Source organism: Montipora capricornis, chromosome 6, assembly GCF_036669925.1.
Source record: "Montipora capricornis isolate CH-2021 chromosome 6, ASM3666992v2, whole genome shotgun sequence".
Lineage (NCBI taxonomy): Eukaryota > Metazoa > Cnidaria > Anthozoa > Scleractinia > Acroporidae > Montipora > Montipora capricornis.
The window spans coordinates 4,649,950-4,662,763 of NC_090888.1; the positions used below are offsets into that span (position 1 = coordinate 4,649,950).

Genomic DNA, 12,814 nt, shown 5'->3' on the forward strand with positions numbered 1-12,814 from the left:
GGCAGTTCATGGGATCTGAAGACATTTAATAGAAGGTAGCCACCGAGAAATGCAAAATCAAATTGATGTTAAATGAATGAACTTCACCGATTGGGAGTGTGGATATGGGATGACTTATTGAAAAATAATCACAGTCACAAGGGAACTAATTCCAGGCCCCTAATGATTTAGTTCAGTTAGTTCACGCTGATATTTTACTCGGAAGATCATTTGAAGAAATAGGATTTCTACGATCGGTTTTGTAACAACTTCGGAAGATATAGAGTTGTTCTTTTTGGTCGTTGTTGAGATACATTACTTCTTTTATTTGTGTTAAGGTGTTTTCGCGGGCGCCTGTGCCGTTTCATGTGCAAAACCGGTTGGGTTGAAAAATATTATGCAATGAGTAACAAGCAAAGCTGTTTGTGTATACATAATGCAGTGATCTCGAGATGCGCAAATTTGATAATGTTAACAAAGGCGAGAATCTATCCGTTATTCAAAAGGACAGTTAATTAGGAGAGAAAGTCAGTTTGTTTTCCTTGATAGAGGGTGTTGTGAAAATTCCGGTTGAGTTGATGAAAGCACAAAGGCATAACGAGATTTATGGAAGGCTGTCTACTTTAAAGGACAGATTGGCATATAAATTTTTCCGTTTATTGAGTTCAAGGCTTTGCCTGGTTAATACATAAAAATGGAAAAATGACCAGAAGAGCAATACTTGGCTCAGACTTTCATTCTTGAGTTATTCAGTAACCTGGGGAAAGAGAAATAAATGTTCAATGATGGTAAAATATGACTTAACTGATTAGAGTGTAATTTGAAGTGCTAGTTTTCTACCCCATATGAACCATGTGAGCGTTAGCCCTACTAATGCAAATGGACGCACACAAGGACAGAGAAGCTGACCAGGGTGGAAGTTTTTTTGTCCTTGTGTAGGCTCATTGCCATTAGTAGGGCTAACGCTCATATAGGGTAGACACTTTACAGTTCATATTACACTCTTATCAGTCAAGTCTGTTGAAATATAAGTGCTACACGGGCAACGTTTGTGAAACCTTAATCCTTCCCTGATGGTAAAACATGGTTTGCTTTTTGGAATGGTTTGTTTTAAAAGAAACACCTTCATTAGTTAATTGTATCGAGGTACAATCAGAAAATTTGTTAATGCAAAAAATATTTTCTTTAAATGTAGCACTCTATTTTAGCCCTTGTCACAGGGCATGATCTTGAAGTCATTTAACTCGATCTTAGTACTTTCAGTATTAGGTACCGCCCACACGTATCCAACGAATTTGCTAGCCGTATGCGGAATATTTCGTATACGGTTTCCAGCGAGAAATTTGTTTTAATACGCTGCGAAATCGGATATGTCTGCACGGTTGCATCCGCACATTTTCGAATACAATGACGTACCACCGTTGGATCCAGTCTTTTAACGGGTGAGAGAAGTGAACAAAGATTCTCTCACGTGCAACTTGGATAACAAAACACTCGCTCGGTCAATACGGCAAGGCCTCAGTTTGAGATTGCTGTAGCTACCTCAGTCTCGGTTATGAACTACGAATGGTTGACCTATTTTACTTTGACGAGATCTGAAAACAGGTCGTGGCTAACTCTTGCTGGTTATACTTACCACTGATTTCCATTCTCAAGCAGTTCCAGTTTTTCTGTTTGGTTGGAACAAAGCGAATATATCTGGCGACGATAGCAACTGGCAACTTGTGGGTTGTAATGGTAGAGCTTGACTTGACGCCCGTTCGGTGAAATTCCTTCAATATAAAATTTAGAATATTTTGATTAGTATGGCGGACGTTTCATAATTTACCAAACTTGGTCGATTTGAAAATGTACGAGCAATTATTAGATACCAAATTTATGGTTAGCGAGAATTTGCACTGGAGTTTGTTTTTACTGAAATTTCGCCATATCTTTTGATTTAGGAGTCGATTAACTTCAGCCGGGTATTAGGCAAAGTTCTACCGCTTAGGAGTATAGGGGTTTTGTGAATTTCTTGATGGAAACAGCGCTAAGGGTTTCTTAAGAAGAATGTGTTGCTTTTTTTTATAAACTTGCAAATGGTGAGACATTGAAGCTTTTTTTGTTTGAGGACATTAAGCCAATTTCGCCCTTTCTGAACGTTGTGTTGATACGTGTGCGCTGGAATGTTTTCTGCATGCACTTACGGTTCAGCTTGATATGCGAGCTGTTTTGGGTAATCAAGACGGAGGCACTTCCCAATTTGATTCACTCTTAACTATTTTATGTACATTCATACAAGGGCAACGTTCCTTAAGCCAATATTGTAAATGGACTCCCGAAGTATCGCGTAGAGTTGGTACTCTTGTACCGCAATACATGAAATGTATTGAAAAGGCTTCCTCATGCAGTCGTGAGAAGGATTGTCCACATATGGTATAGAAAATGTATGCTCTTTTAATTCAATTTTTTACCACTCTGGCTCCATTTGTGTCCATATGGATTTTCCAAGTATTTCCGTCGGTGGAGTATCGCAGATTGAAGTCTGTAACCCATCTGGAACCATTGACCTCTCCTTGGACAAACATGGAGCAAATATGGAGCGTTTTACCCAGATCGACTTGAAGCCAGTCGTTGGTGCTGTTGGCTGTTTTTGCGCACCATCCAAGTCCTCTTTTACCATTAAGGCGACCAAAACTGGCTTGGGTATTGGGAGAAAGTTGAGACGAGGCGGTCATTTGGCTGTCGAGAATAATGCTTTGATTGGCAACTCCAAGTGCTGTAGCACCAGTACACATGTGTTCGGGAGCTCCTGAAAAAAACAAATGTATTAGGAGTGAATATGGTTTGTCAAATTTTGGTGATTTTAAACCAAGGAGAAAGAACATTTCGAAGTGGAACTATTGTCTAGGAAAGTAAATGCAAAGAGACCTAAATGTATTGGTAAGAAGATTAAGAGCAATGACAGTTAAAAGAAATTCAAGGCAAAGAAATAAAATGTAACATCTGGATGAATTGAAATTGTTGGCGAGTGGAAAAATGTGTTTGTCACGTGTTTTATGGCTGGGCTTTGAAAATTTTAAATATTTCTTGTAGAAGGTCTAGAACTGTACACTGATCACTTAGGAGGATATTTTGAAAGCGTTTTAGTAATATCGGCAAACAGGAATAACATTTACTCACCGATTACCAACATCGATACGTCAACAGGATCATAGCCATCCGCGTCATAACCAGCGACGAGGTTGTTTAGTTCTTTCATGCAAACAGAGCAGTTGAAAGTGTTGATTTGCTGAAAAATTGATGATATTTTCGCATTAATGTTGATTGCTGGTACGCGACCGAAAGTTCGGCTTACAAAAAAGTTTTTTTCAAAAATTTAATGCGATATTGTTTTTAGGCTTCGTGGACGTTATTTATGTACATTTTCCGCTGCTCTCGTAGGGTTCCTTAGTTTTACTGACTGTAAATGCACAGTACAATTTGAGGAGGCGGTGAGGTCGAATCTGCTTTCATGGGTCGGGCTTTGTAAGTTGTTATGCCGTCGAAATATTTTTGTGGGAAATAATTGTCTGGTTTGGCCACTGCTGAAGGATTAATTCTAGATTTTGCTATTGACGTACCTCGACCCAGGTCACAATGCTGTTGTACTCAGGGGGCATGGTAAGAGCAGTTTTCTTATGGGCGGCAGACACAATGATTGTCGGGACAGAATAATAAGCTTCTGGGAATTGTAAAGTCTGAAATAAAAAGTTGTCACAATGATTGCATCTCTTAATTCATGTCGTAAAAAGAATGTAAAGGAGGGTTTGAAAAATTAGTCTTACCTGGCAAAAAGAGTTGTGATCTTGAAGACGGGGCTTAAAGTCATTGAGGAATGCGAGTTTGTGTTGTTGAGAAAGGAGGTTGTTTGGCAGATCTTTATAGGCAAACCAGTTCTGCAAGGTTAAGAAAAGGCGTCGGGAACATCCGCAGATAAATTAGTATTTATATGAGAGCAATAAATACATGGTGAAAAGGGACTGAGTCATGTCTAGATTGACACTGTTGATTGAGAACATACCACCAGGGAAACCTTCAAGAGAAATTGTGGAATGAACTTAAAACTTGAGGCTTGGATTTGTAGGAACTGAACGAACGTTCGTTTTCCGTAGTGACTTTTAGTAATGTTGAGTTGGCGAAGTTTCTTGTTTTAATTTTTCTGATCTAATTTATGCGAGCGGGCCAAACGACAGCATTACTTACCACGCTAATTTTCTTGTGTTGTCCATCGAAGTTCTGCATCTCGCGTAAACACACTTTAAATTTGTTTAATTCAATGTTTTCCACCCAAACCGAGGCTGCATTGTGTTTTTGGTCAGGTCACGCGTGTTCGGCTGTCACCAGAACGTAAGGCGTAGAAGCAAAGCTTTTCTGAAATAAGGATTTTGAAAAAAGGTAAAGGATAGGGAGAGAAGAATTTTCTCAAAATTAAGATGTTTATAACAGAAGACTTGAAGTTCGATGTCTTGTTTTTTTCTGTGACTAACCGAGAATGATACGCTCTTGCAATTGGTTCCGTCCCACCAGTCTGTCATGGTTGTTAGTCCAGCCACTGCGTTTATCGGTGCTTCTTGGAAAGCCATGTAGTCGACGAATGTGAGCCCACCATCTGGTGTTAGGCGGTCATTTCTTCCCGCCTTTAGTACACACACGTCAAACGATGTGAATTTGACATTTTCGACCCAGGCCACCGCAGCATCGTGTATGAAGCTTCCGGTGTAGTTGAAGTAATTGATGGATGTCAGTACGTAAACTAATCCACGGCTGGACACGAAACTCGTCTTAAATTGAACGAATCTGCATTTAACGTCAACGGTGTCGAGATAAAGCGCAACGCGACCTCTCTGAATGACAAATGCTGGAAATCAAGAGCAACGGAGAGCATTGATATTATTACTGTTTTTAACACAAGGTTTTTGTGCTGTTAAAACTTTGCACAAGAGACTTAAAGTCACTGCTAATCGTTGGGGGATTAAATTTCATTTCAAGTTATAAACTTAAGGGAATGTTCCTCGAAGGATAATGATGGATGCAATTGTGAAGTACTCAGTTTGACATACTGGTGCGATTAATCGAGTGTTTTTTTTTTTTTAAGTGGTTATCTTACTGGATATGAACCATCTTTAAATTGCAATGGCAGCACTCACGTTTACAGCCTCCATAATGCTTGATTCCAGGCTCTTCTTTGTCTTTACAGACTTTGTATTTGTATTGGCAGAGACTTTGATGAGTGTATCCGTTGTTGTCGCAGAGGGGCTCAGATTCATTTGTAGCACATGGAATGCAGACACACGAATGATTGGTTGCACTTATTGCCTTGCATACTCCGTAATATGGGCAAGTGACTTCGTTACATGGGTGATAATCTGCAAGTAAAGTGTAACAGTTTTGGTAATTACCGGAGAAGAATGCGTTGGGTATAATTGATAATACGGACCACGGAGGAAGTACCCACGAGCTCGTGTGATCGTTGCCAATAATCTTATTTTGAAAGATGAATAAATATCTGATCAGACAAAAGCGCTGAATGATAGCGAAAGAGACGATCTTTTAACGACTTTGGCTAATTTTCAAATTAAATTAAATTTAGTCTCGTAATTTTTAAAACAATCATACAGTCTTAAAAGTCAATTGAAACGATGTGGGTTTTTAATTTCGTTTTACGCAAGTAACTGTTTTGGAAACCCGAAGAGATATGCAAATTTTCTTCAAATTGCTACGCAAGTCAATTTTTTTTTCCTTGGTCCTGAGACTGGCACGAGAAAAATGGCCGAGCGAAATTTTGGGGCCATTTTTTCTCGTGCCTGTCTTCTCCTCGTGCTCGAATAACGTAGGGACGAAAGTGGGACCGTTCGTAATCAAAGCAAATGACGTCAATTCGTTCATCCTATACTTACATCCCGCAGTGATGTAGTTGACAGTGATTGGGTCGTGAAGCGCGTCATACCGCTGGATATCTTTCAAGCAAACCTCAAAATCTGTACTGGTGACGTTCTAAAGGAACAATTGAAATTTCAAAAAGGATTGAATAGGCCTTATTAATCACATGGCTGCCATGTTGAGTTCCGAAGGATTGAAAACTATGTTTTTGCGCACCGAAACTCGTCCCTAAACATTTCAACTCTATTACCTATGTCTCAACGCCCATATTTTACGGATTTGTAATCGGGTAAAGCGTTTTTCATTTATTGGAAAAATTAAAGTTAATAAGTGATATTGACGCACGTCTGGCGTCATAGTGATTCACTTTCGGGCGAAGTTGAACGAAAACGCAACCATAGATTAATTTGAGCACGACTAGTAGCTATTTTTCTTACCCTAACCCATTCCTGAATGGCGTTGTTGTCAGCGTCGATAGTTGCTTTAATGTTGTCTTTGTAGTGCTCAGCAGTTGTGATCATGGTCGGAGGACTGTAAAATTCCTGATCAAATTTCACCGTCTGAAAGATTTTTAGCACAAGGTTAGTCTTATTGAAGAAACTACTAAATGGCCCAGCTCATTGAAAATGAAGTGGATTTGGGGGAGCCATTTGTTCTTGTCCAATCGTAAAGTAGGAAAGTAGTCAAGGTGTTTATTAAAGTTTTAATTCTTTGATTGCACTGACGTGATCAAACGGCCACGTTGGTGCCAAAATAGAAAAATCTACACAAGTTTTTCATAATGGACTCAAATTCCCAAAAGACTTTTTCGCTATTGTTCTTTCGACGAACATGGCCGTAAGGTGCAATCAAAGAATTATAATTGCTTCCACTGCGCGAGATAAAGATGAATGGACAATAGCTTTACCTTTTAACGCTCGCAGGAAGCTTTTGAGCGAACAAGTCATAGATTTGCGTTGAATCTGAAGCTTTAGCCCTGCTAATCTGTCGAGTCTCGTTTGAATTTAACCGAGAATTGCGTTATCATTATCAATCAGTACCTTGCAGTAACTGTATCCTTCGGCTTTTATTGGAGGGTTGGTGTTAGGAAAGTATACGTCAGAGCTCAGAGGGGTGTTCCATGTATTGGGTCTACTGAACAGCACTAAAATGTCCTGCAGTGTGAGAGAACATCAAGATTTCAAGCCATTTACGCCTAAATAAGCTTTTACAATCATTTATGCTATTGTTAATGGGTTTTACTAAAGCTACTGTTGAAAAAAAAAAAAAGTGCAAGGCACGCATCTCTGTTGAATGGATCATGGCAGCGAGGAAGATGCCGAGCTAACGGTCTTTTCTGACTAAAACTCGACGTTTCTTCCTCCTTCATGATCTCTTGCCATTCGTGTCCGGGACTTTTTTCCAGACGGTAAAATGACGTAAATTTCTTAAGCTTCTTGGTTAAACCTGTAGTTAATCAATTCAGAATTTTCGGATGTCTTGTAAGATCCAACATTAGCAAGGTTGATTTTGATCATGATAAAAACAATTACTAAAAAAAGCGATTTGTTTCTTGTATCTACCCACTACATTTTAATGCGGTAAAAAGAAAGTATTTGTTGCTGTGGCAATCACTCACGACTTGGACGAGTCTGTGAATCCCGTCAAAGTTCTTCAACTCTCTCACGCATGCTCTGAAACCCTGGTATGTTACGTCCTCTGCCCAAACGATCGCCGCATCGTGTTTGTTTTCAGTTTTAGGATTTTCGGGGTCTACTTTGTGGACAGCTGTTACAAATACATGTGGAACCTCCGAGTACACCTAAAACAAGAAATCGGGGATGCAGGGTTCACATCTCGTTCAGCTAAAATTTGTTTTTCAGGCTTAAAAAGGGGAACGTATTCTGATCTATTAGTCAATTTGTGTTCTAACAATATTAATATTCCGAAATATTCCTTCCTTACCCGACAAGAAAGATTACGATGATTGAAATAAAAAAAGGAATTCTAAGTTCAATAATATTTTAGATCAGGACAATATCTGTCGTTGCCTTCAGTCTAGGATTTGATCATTTTACGTTTATATAGGATATTTAGCTCAATACGTTTCTGTTATGCAAAAAGATTCCTCTTCGGCAGTCCCCGAATTCAGGCTTCCTAACTCGTGGATGGTTTGATTTTATGATATATAATATTAAAAGAGAATTTGAGAAGCTTTTGATGTTTAGCAACATTTCTTATCTTTTTTTTTTTTTGGCGAGTTATCCAAATTGTTCATTTTTTTTTCTTTTAATGAACTGACACCATTGTGGGACTGGTCGCACACGACACAATTTCCATATAGCTACATGTTCGTTTGTTTCATTATACTTTCAACAAGTAAGAAAACAAGAAAAACGTTTGGCAACTTTAGTTAAGTGAAGATGCATGCATGAAGTTTCTCGTCGTGGTCATTAAAATTAATAATTAAGTAATAGAACTGAGAAAAACTGACCTTTTCGTATTTTTGGTCGATACATTTTGTTCCCGATGTATAAAGCGGGATGAGTCGTCTATTAGAAAAACCATCGTCACTTCTAACATTCTGATAAGCAATCCACTGGAAATTTATTGTTCGGCCACTTGGAGAAATTGCTGAAGTGGTAGCCACACAGGCTTTGAATCTGAAATGCAGCAAAGGAAATAATCAGCATTGAACCTAGCAGATGAAAAACGATCTGCACGTGCGCAGGCTGTGCGCTTTATAAATGTCTTCACATTTCGTTGGCAAAAAAAGGTGATCAGGTTTTTCTACAGAACTTCAGACAAGTTACTTTTATACCTTTTTGATATATTTTCTAAAATGTGGCCGAAGTTTGGCCATCGTTCAAGGTTCGGTCATGATTATCCTGCGTAAATTCAGAATAAATGCATGGAAAGCCATTGCAGTGGTTTTATCTCAGCCCAGTCTCACTACGACCCAGAATTAAAAATGTCGCTTTTATTTAGTGTACTGTACATCGCTTACCCCGATGTTGTTACATCCTCGGCCCACGGAACTGACGCAGTGTATTTCTCAGAAGCTATAGTCATCTGAATCTTTACATCACCAGAAGCAAACGGAGCGGTAAATCGGAAAACTTGGCATTTGTAATCTTCGTTGTTAGCAACCGTTACCTCACCAGATCCGAATATCATTCCGCCAGGAGAAGTAGTTGCTGAAACACATACCATACCATCATTTTGACAATTAAAAAGAAGACTGATACCGAGCTGATCACAGCTTCGAGCGAAGAATGGATCAATTTGAACGACCAGTTCATCAAAAGCATACCATGGAAAAAACCTTTGATTTTAGGATCCCTTCAAGATTTCTTGGTAAATAAATAAATTTGGACGATCAGACAACTCTGCAATGATTCGGAATTCTTACTCGAGTTTCCTTTTCTTTCCCAGTTTGTTATCCCAAGAAGAAAGTGTAGACTGCAACAAGAATGCTTTGGATGACTTCGCGTTCAATAAGCCTTAAAACCGCCTGGTTAGAATTGATAAAATCAAATTTAAGCGTAGAACCATTGATAAACCTGCAAATGTTCCAACACAGAAGACAGAACCCAAAATGAAAACTCCGAGAGCCAGATGTATCACATCCATAGTTACTGCAGAACTCGTAATCAACACTGACACATAGTGTAGACAAGAAACAGTCACAGCCTTTTTAAATACTGGAATGTTAGCTAAAAAAAAAACACCTGAGGAAACGTCACTCGAATGGAAAGGTGTCAAATGCGTGTGGTTGCATAATGCAAATTTTGAATCAACAAATCTGGTCGCAGGGTGGCAAACCATGCAGTGTTTGACAAGCGTGCAGTTTTTAACAGTTACGTGTGAAATTCGTTTATTCATATGACATAGAGCGTGGAATTTTTTTGATACAATTGTAATTAAAGTAGTTATTTTTTTATCTTTTTACTGAGAATACCAAACAAAGTGTAACAGTTTTAACACCATAGATTAGGATGACATATTTTTCCCTAATGAAACAAAAAATTACAGAAGAATAGTGACTTTTCAGGGGCAATTTAATAAATGCAAGCACAATAGACAGTAGATGCAAACTGGGGAGAGACGCATCACTACACTGTAAAGCCAGCTAGTGCACTGCATGTATGTAAGCGTAGTCTGGGCGTTCCGCGTCGGACTTGGACTTCAACGCAATTGAAGTCCTGGGCCCCAGCCCATCGACCGCGTTGCCTCGCAAAATATGAAGACAAGAATGCTCATGACCAGCCAGAGTAAGGACAAATAGAAATCACATTGAGAGACACAACGGCAAATGAGACGGTACGTAAATTTTACTGATTTCGTTTTTTGTCTTTTGTCTTTTGTTTCGCATCTGCTACCCTCGTTTTAACAACGGCAATTTCGGTGAATTGCCTCGCGTGCGGCTCCGGTTTTGATTACATAACTTTTGTTCGCGGGGCATTGTCTTTTTGCGTTCTTATTGTTTCTTGATTTTCTTGCCTTTTGTTCGATGTCGTCTCTGTCTTCAGTTATTTTTCCGCATGGAGTCTGGTGACATTTTTCAGTGTGAGCAAGCGGCAAACGATTTCCGTGCAAATAATAAAATGAGCTACTGTCACAGAAAAACAATGCAATAACAATATTATGTCCGGTTATCTTCGCACCGGTCTGTGAAATGCACATGCAAGGATCTTGTCAAGCAAACAAAAAGGCCAATGTTTTCTAATCCCCTTGGAATGAAATTCAAAGTTCCAAAAGGTGAATACCACAGAGGAATCATAATATAACTTCGGGAAAACAAAACAGTCCAGGTGATTGTAGTATTCTTCCACGGCAGTAATATAATTTTTCGAATTGTTGAGTTCAATGTTTGCTGTAATTCACTGATCATTCATATTGTGAAACTGAATCTCTTCTCGGGACGTGATACTTTTTACAGTGTTGCTGCCTCGACGCAAGAAGAAGGCTCCCCTGACGAATACGAAACTAGAGAACAATTGCTTTTGAGCGCATTATTTCCATTTTACGACGACGGGAACGAAAGTGACGAGAGCCAATCGGACGAAGAAGAAAAGGAAGGACGCTATCAGGAATCAAGTTTTCAAAGAAGGCTCAAAGGTGATCTAATGCGTTCCCTAGCTCGCTCTCAATTTAATGTGAGGTGCCTCGAGGTGTTTATCCTTTGCAGATCATGGCAAAGAAATTGAAAGTAGAACTGGGGATTGCTATTACTCCACACGCTCATCTACGCAACATAACGTCCGTTTTTCGTGGAAAAATTCTAAGGGTTAGTAAGGGTTGGACAGAAAAATTGATACCTTGTCTTGACCACAAGGAAATCTCGGGCAATGAATGCAGTTTTGGCCTTTTTTTATCCTCATTTGCACTTATTGTAACACAATGAAATTTTTTGTGAAATTGTGTACACCACAACACGAATAAGGTCTGGAGCAACTTAAAACTTGTACCTGGCCTTTTCCGACCACCACTGAAATTATTCGGTGTTATGATTAACCCGGGCACGTTATCCACTTGCAATTTAATGCTCCGGAATTTTGTAGTCGAGTTGCCTTTGTAATCACTGTCAAGAGATAAATTTGGGACGAAAAGAACCCGTTTTCATTCAAGTTTACTGGAAAAAAAAAACAACCAAATATTGTGTTTTGCCAAACACACGTCTTTTATCGACGACAACATACTTCCAACACTCGTAACGTATTTGCGCTTTGTTTCCTAATGGACGAAACTTTAACAATTTAATTTTTTTTCTTTGCTTAGGTCTTTTTGTTTTGCTTGTGGTGCTTATCATGTTGGCGATATTAATTATTTTGTTACTGTCGATCCCGAAGGAAAGTACGGGAGTGGATTTTATAGGTATGTAAAGAGACGAGACAGACGAGGAAATTCAAATTTGCAATTTTTCTTGTCGGGGAGCACCCACGAGATATCGCCTTTGTAGTTCCTCGAAAGCGACGCGGTGGGAACTACATTTTCATGCGGAGCTGATCTAGGCGGAAACGGTTTTTCAGATGCGGGCCACTTGATAATCAAAACAGGGGGCGGGCTCATTTACATCTGGAACTTTAATTATCGACAACTTTGCTTTCTATTTAAAAAGGACGACGTTAAAATTAGAGTTCAAATTTTGGCTTTAGAAGATAGATTCTAACTTACTCGAAAAGAAAAATAATGCCTTTCAGCACAAAAAAAAAAAGATTTGGCGAGACGTACTTAATTCCCTCGAGAATTAGATCATTTGGGCTGGTCTTTCATATACACCATATTTCAAAATGGCCGCCATTTTTCATTCAAATTAGACCTTCAAGGCAAAATGTTATTTTGAATTTTCAGCTCAAGAACGAGGCATCAAGGGCTAATTTGAATGCAAACAAAAGAATATTTAAATGACGGCCATTTTGGAATAAGGTCTATACCGGATCCGAAATAATTAATGTCCGTTAAACAAAAGAACAAAACGAATATAACAATACCTAATCAGCGACTCCTTATCGGAATATCAATGGTTCTTTTGTATTCGCCATTTTAGTCCGGTATATGAAAGTCTAGAGCAAAATTTCAAAAAAGAAACAAGTCTCTCTTCTCAAATTTTGAGAAAACTTTCTTACTTTTTTTTTCTAAAAACCGATTCTTTGCAAAACCACTCGCTGAATTGTTAGATTAAAGGGTCCGAAAACGCCAGATGGGAATGAAAAAATCAATGAAGTCCAACGGGAAGGATCGATAATCCGAGTCTAGGACATAACTTCAAAGGACCTTGGGCGTCTCCTCATACTTGAAAGACGCAGCCCAAAATCTTAAGTGGCTAATAAGGGCCCTTTTACACCAGCCCGGGTTGCTTTTTACCCTTGGTTGAATTACCGCCGCGGGTAACCCTTTTGCAGTCAAATGTTCATAAGCGTTGACATGAAAACAGTAGTCAAGCCGGGTCAGG

The 12,814-nt window shown here is 39.1% G+C and overlaps 1 pseudogene; it reads right to left on the reverse strand.

Annotated features, from left to right (window-relative positions):
* Positions 1-614: 614 nt before the first annotated feature.
* Positions 615-9,513, reverse strand: LOC138051355 (uncharacterized; annotated as a pseudogene).
* Positions 9,514-12,814: the final 3,301 nt, after the last annotated feature.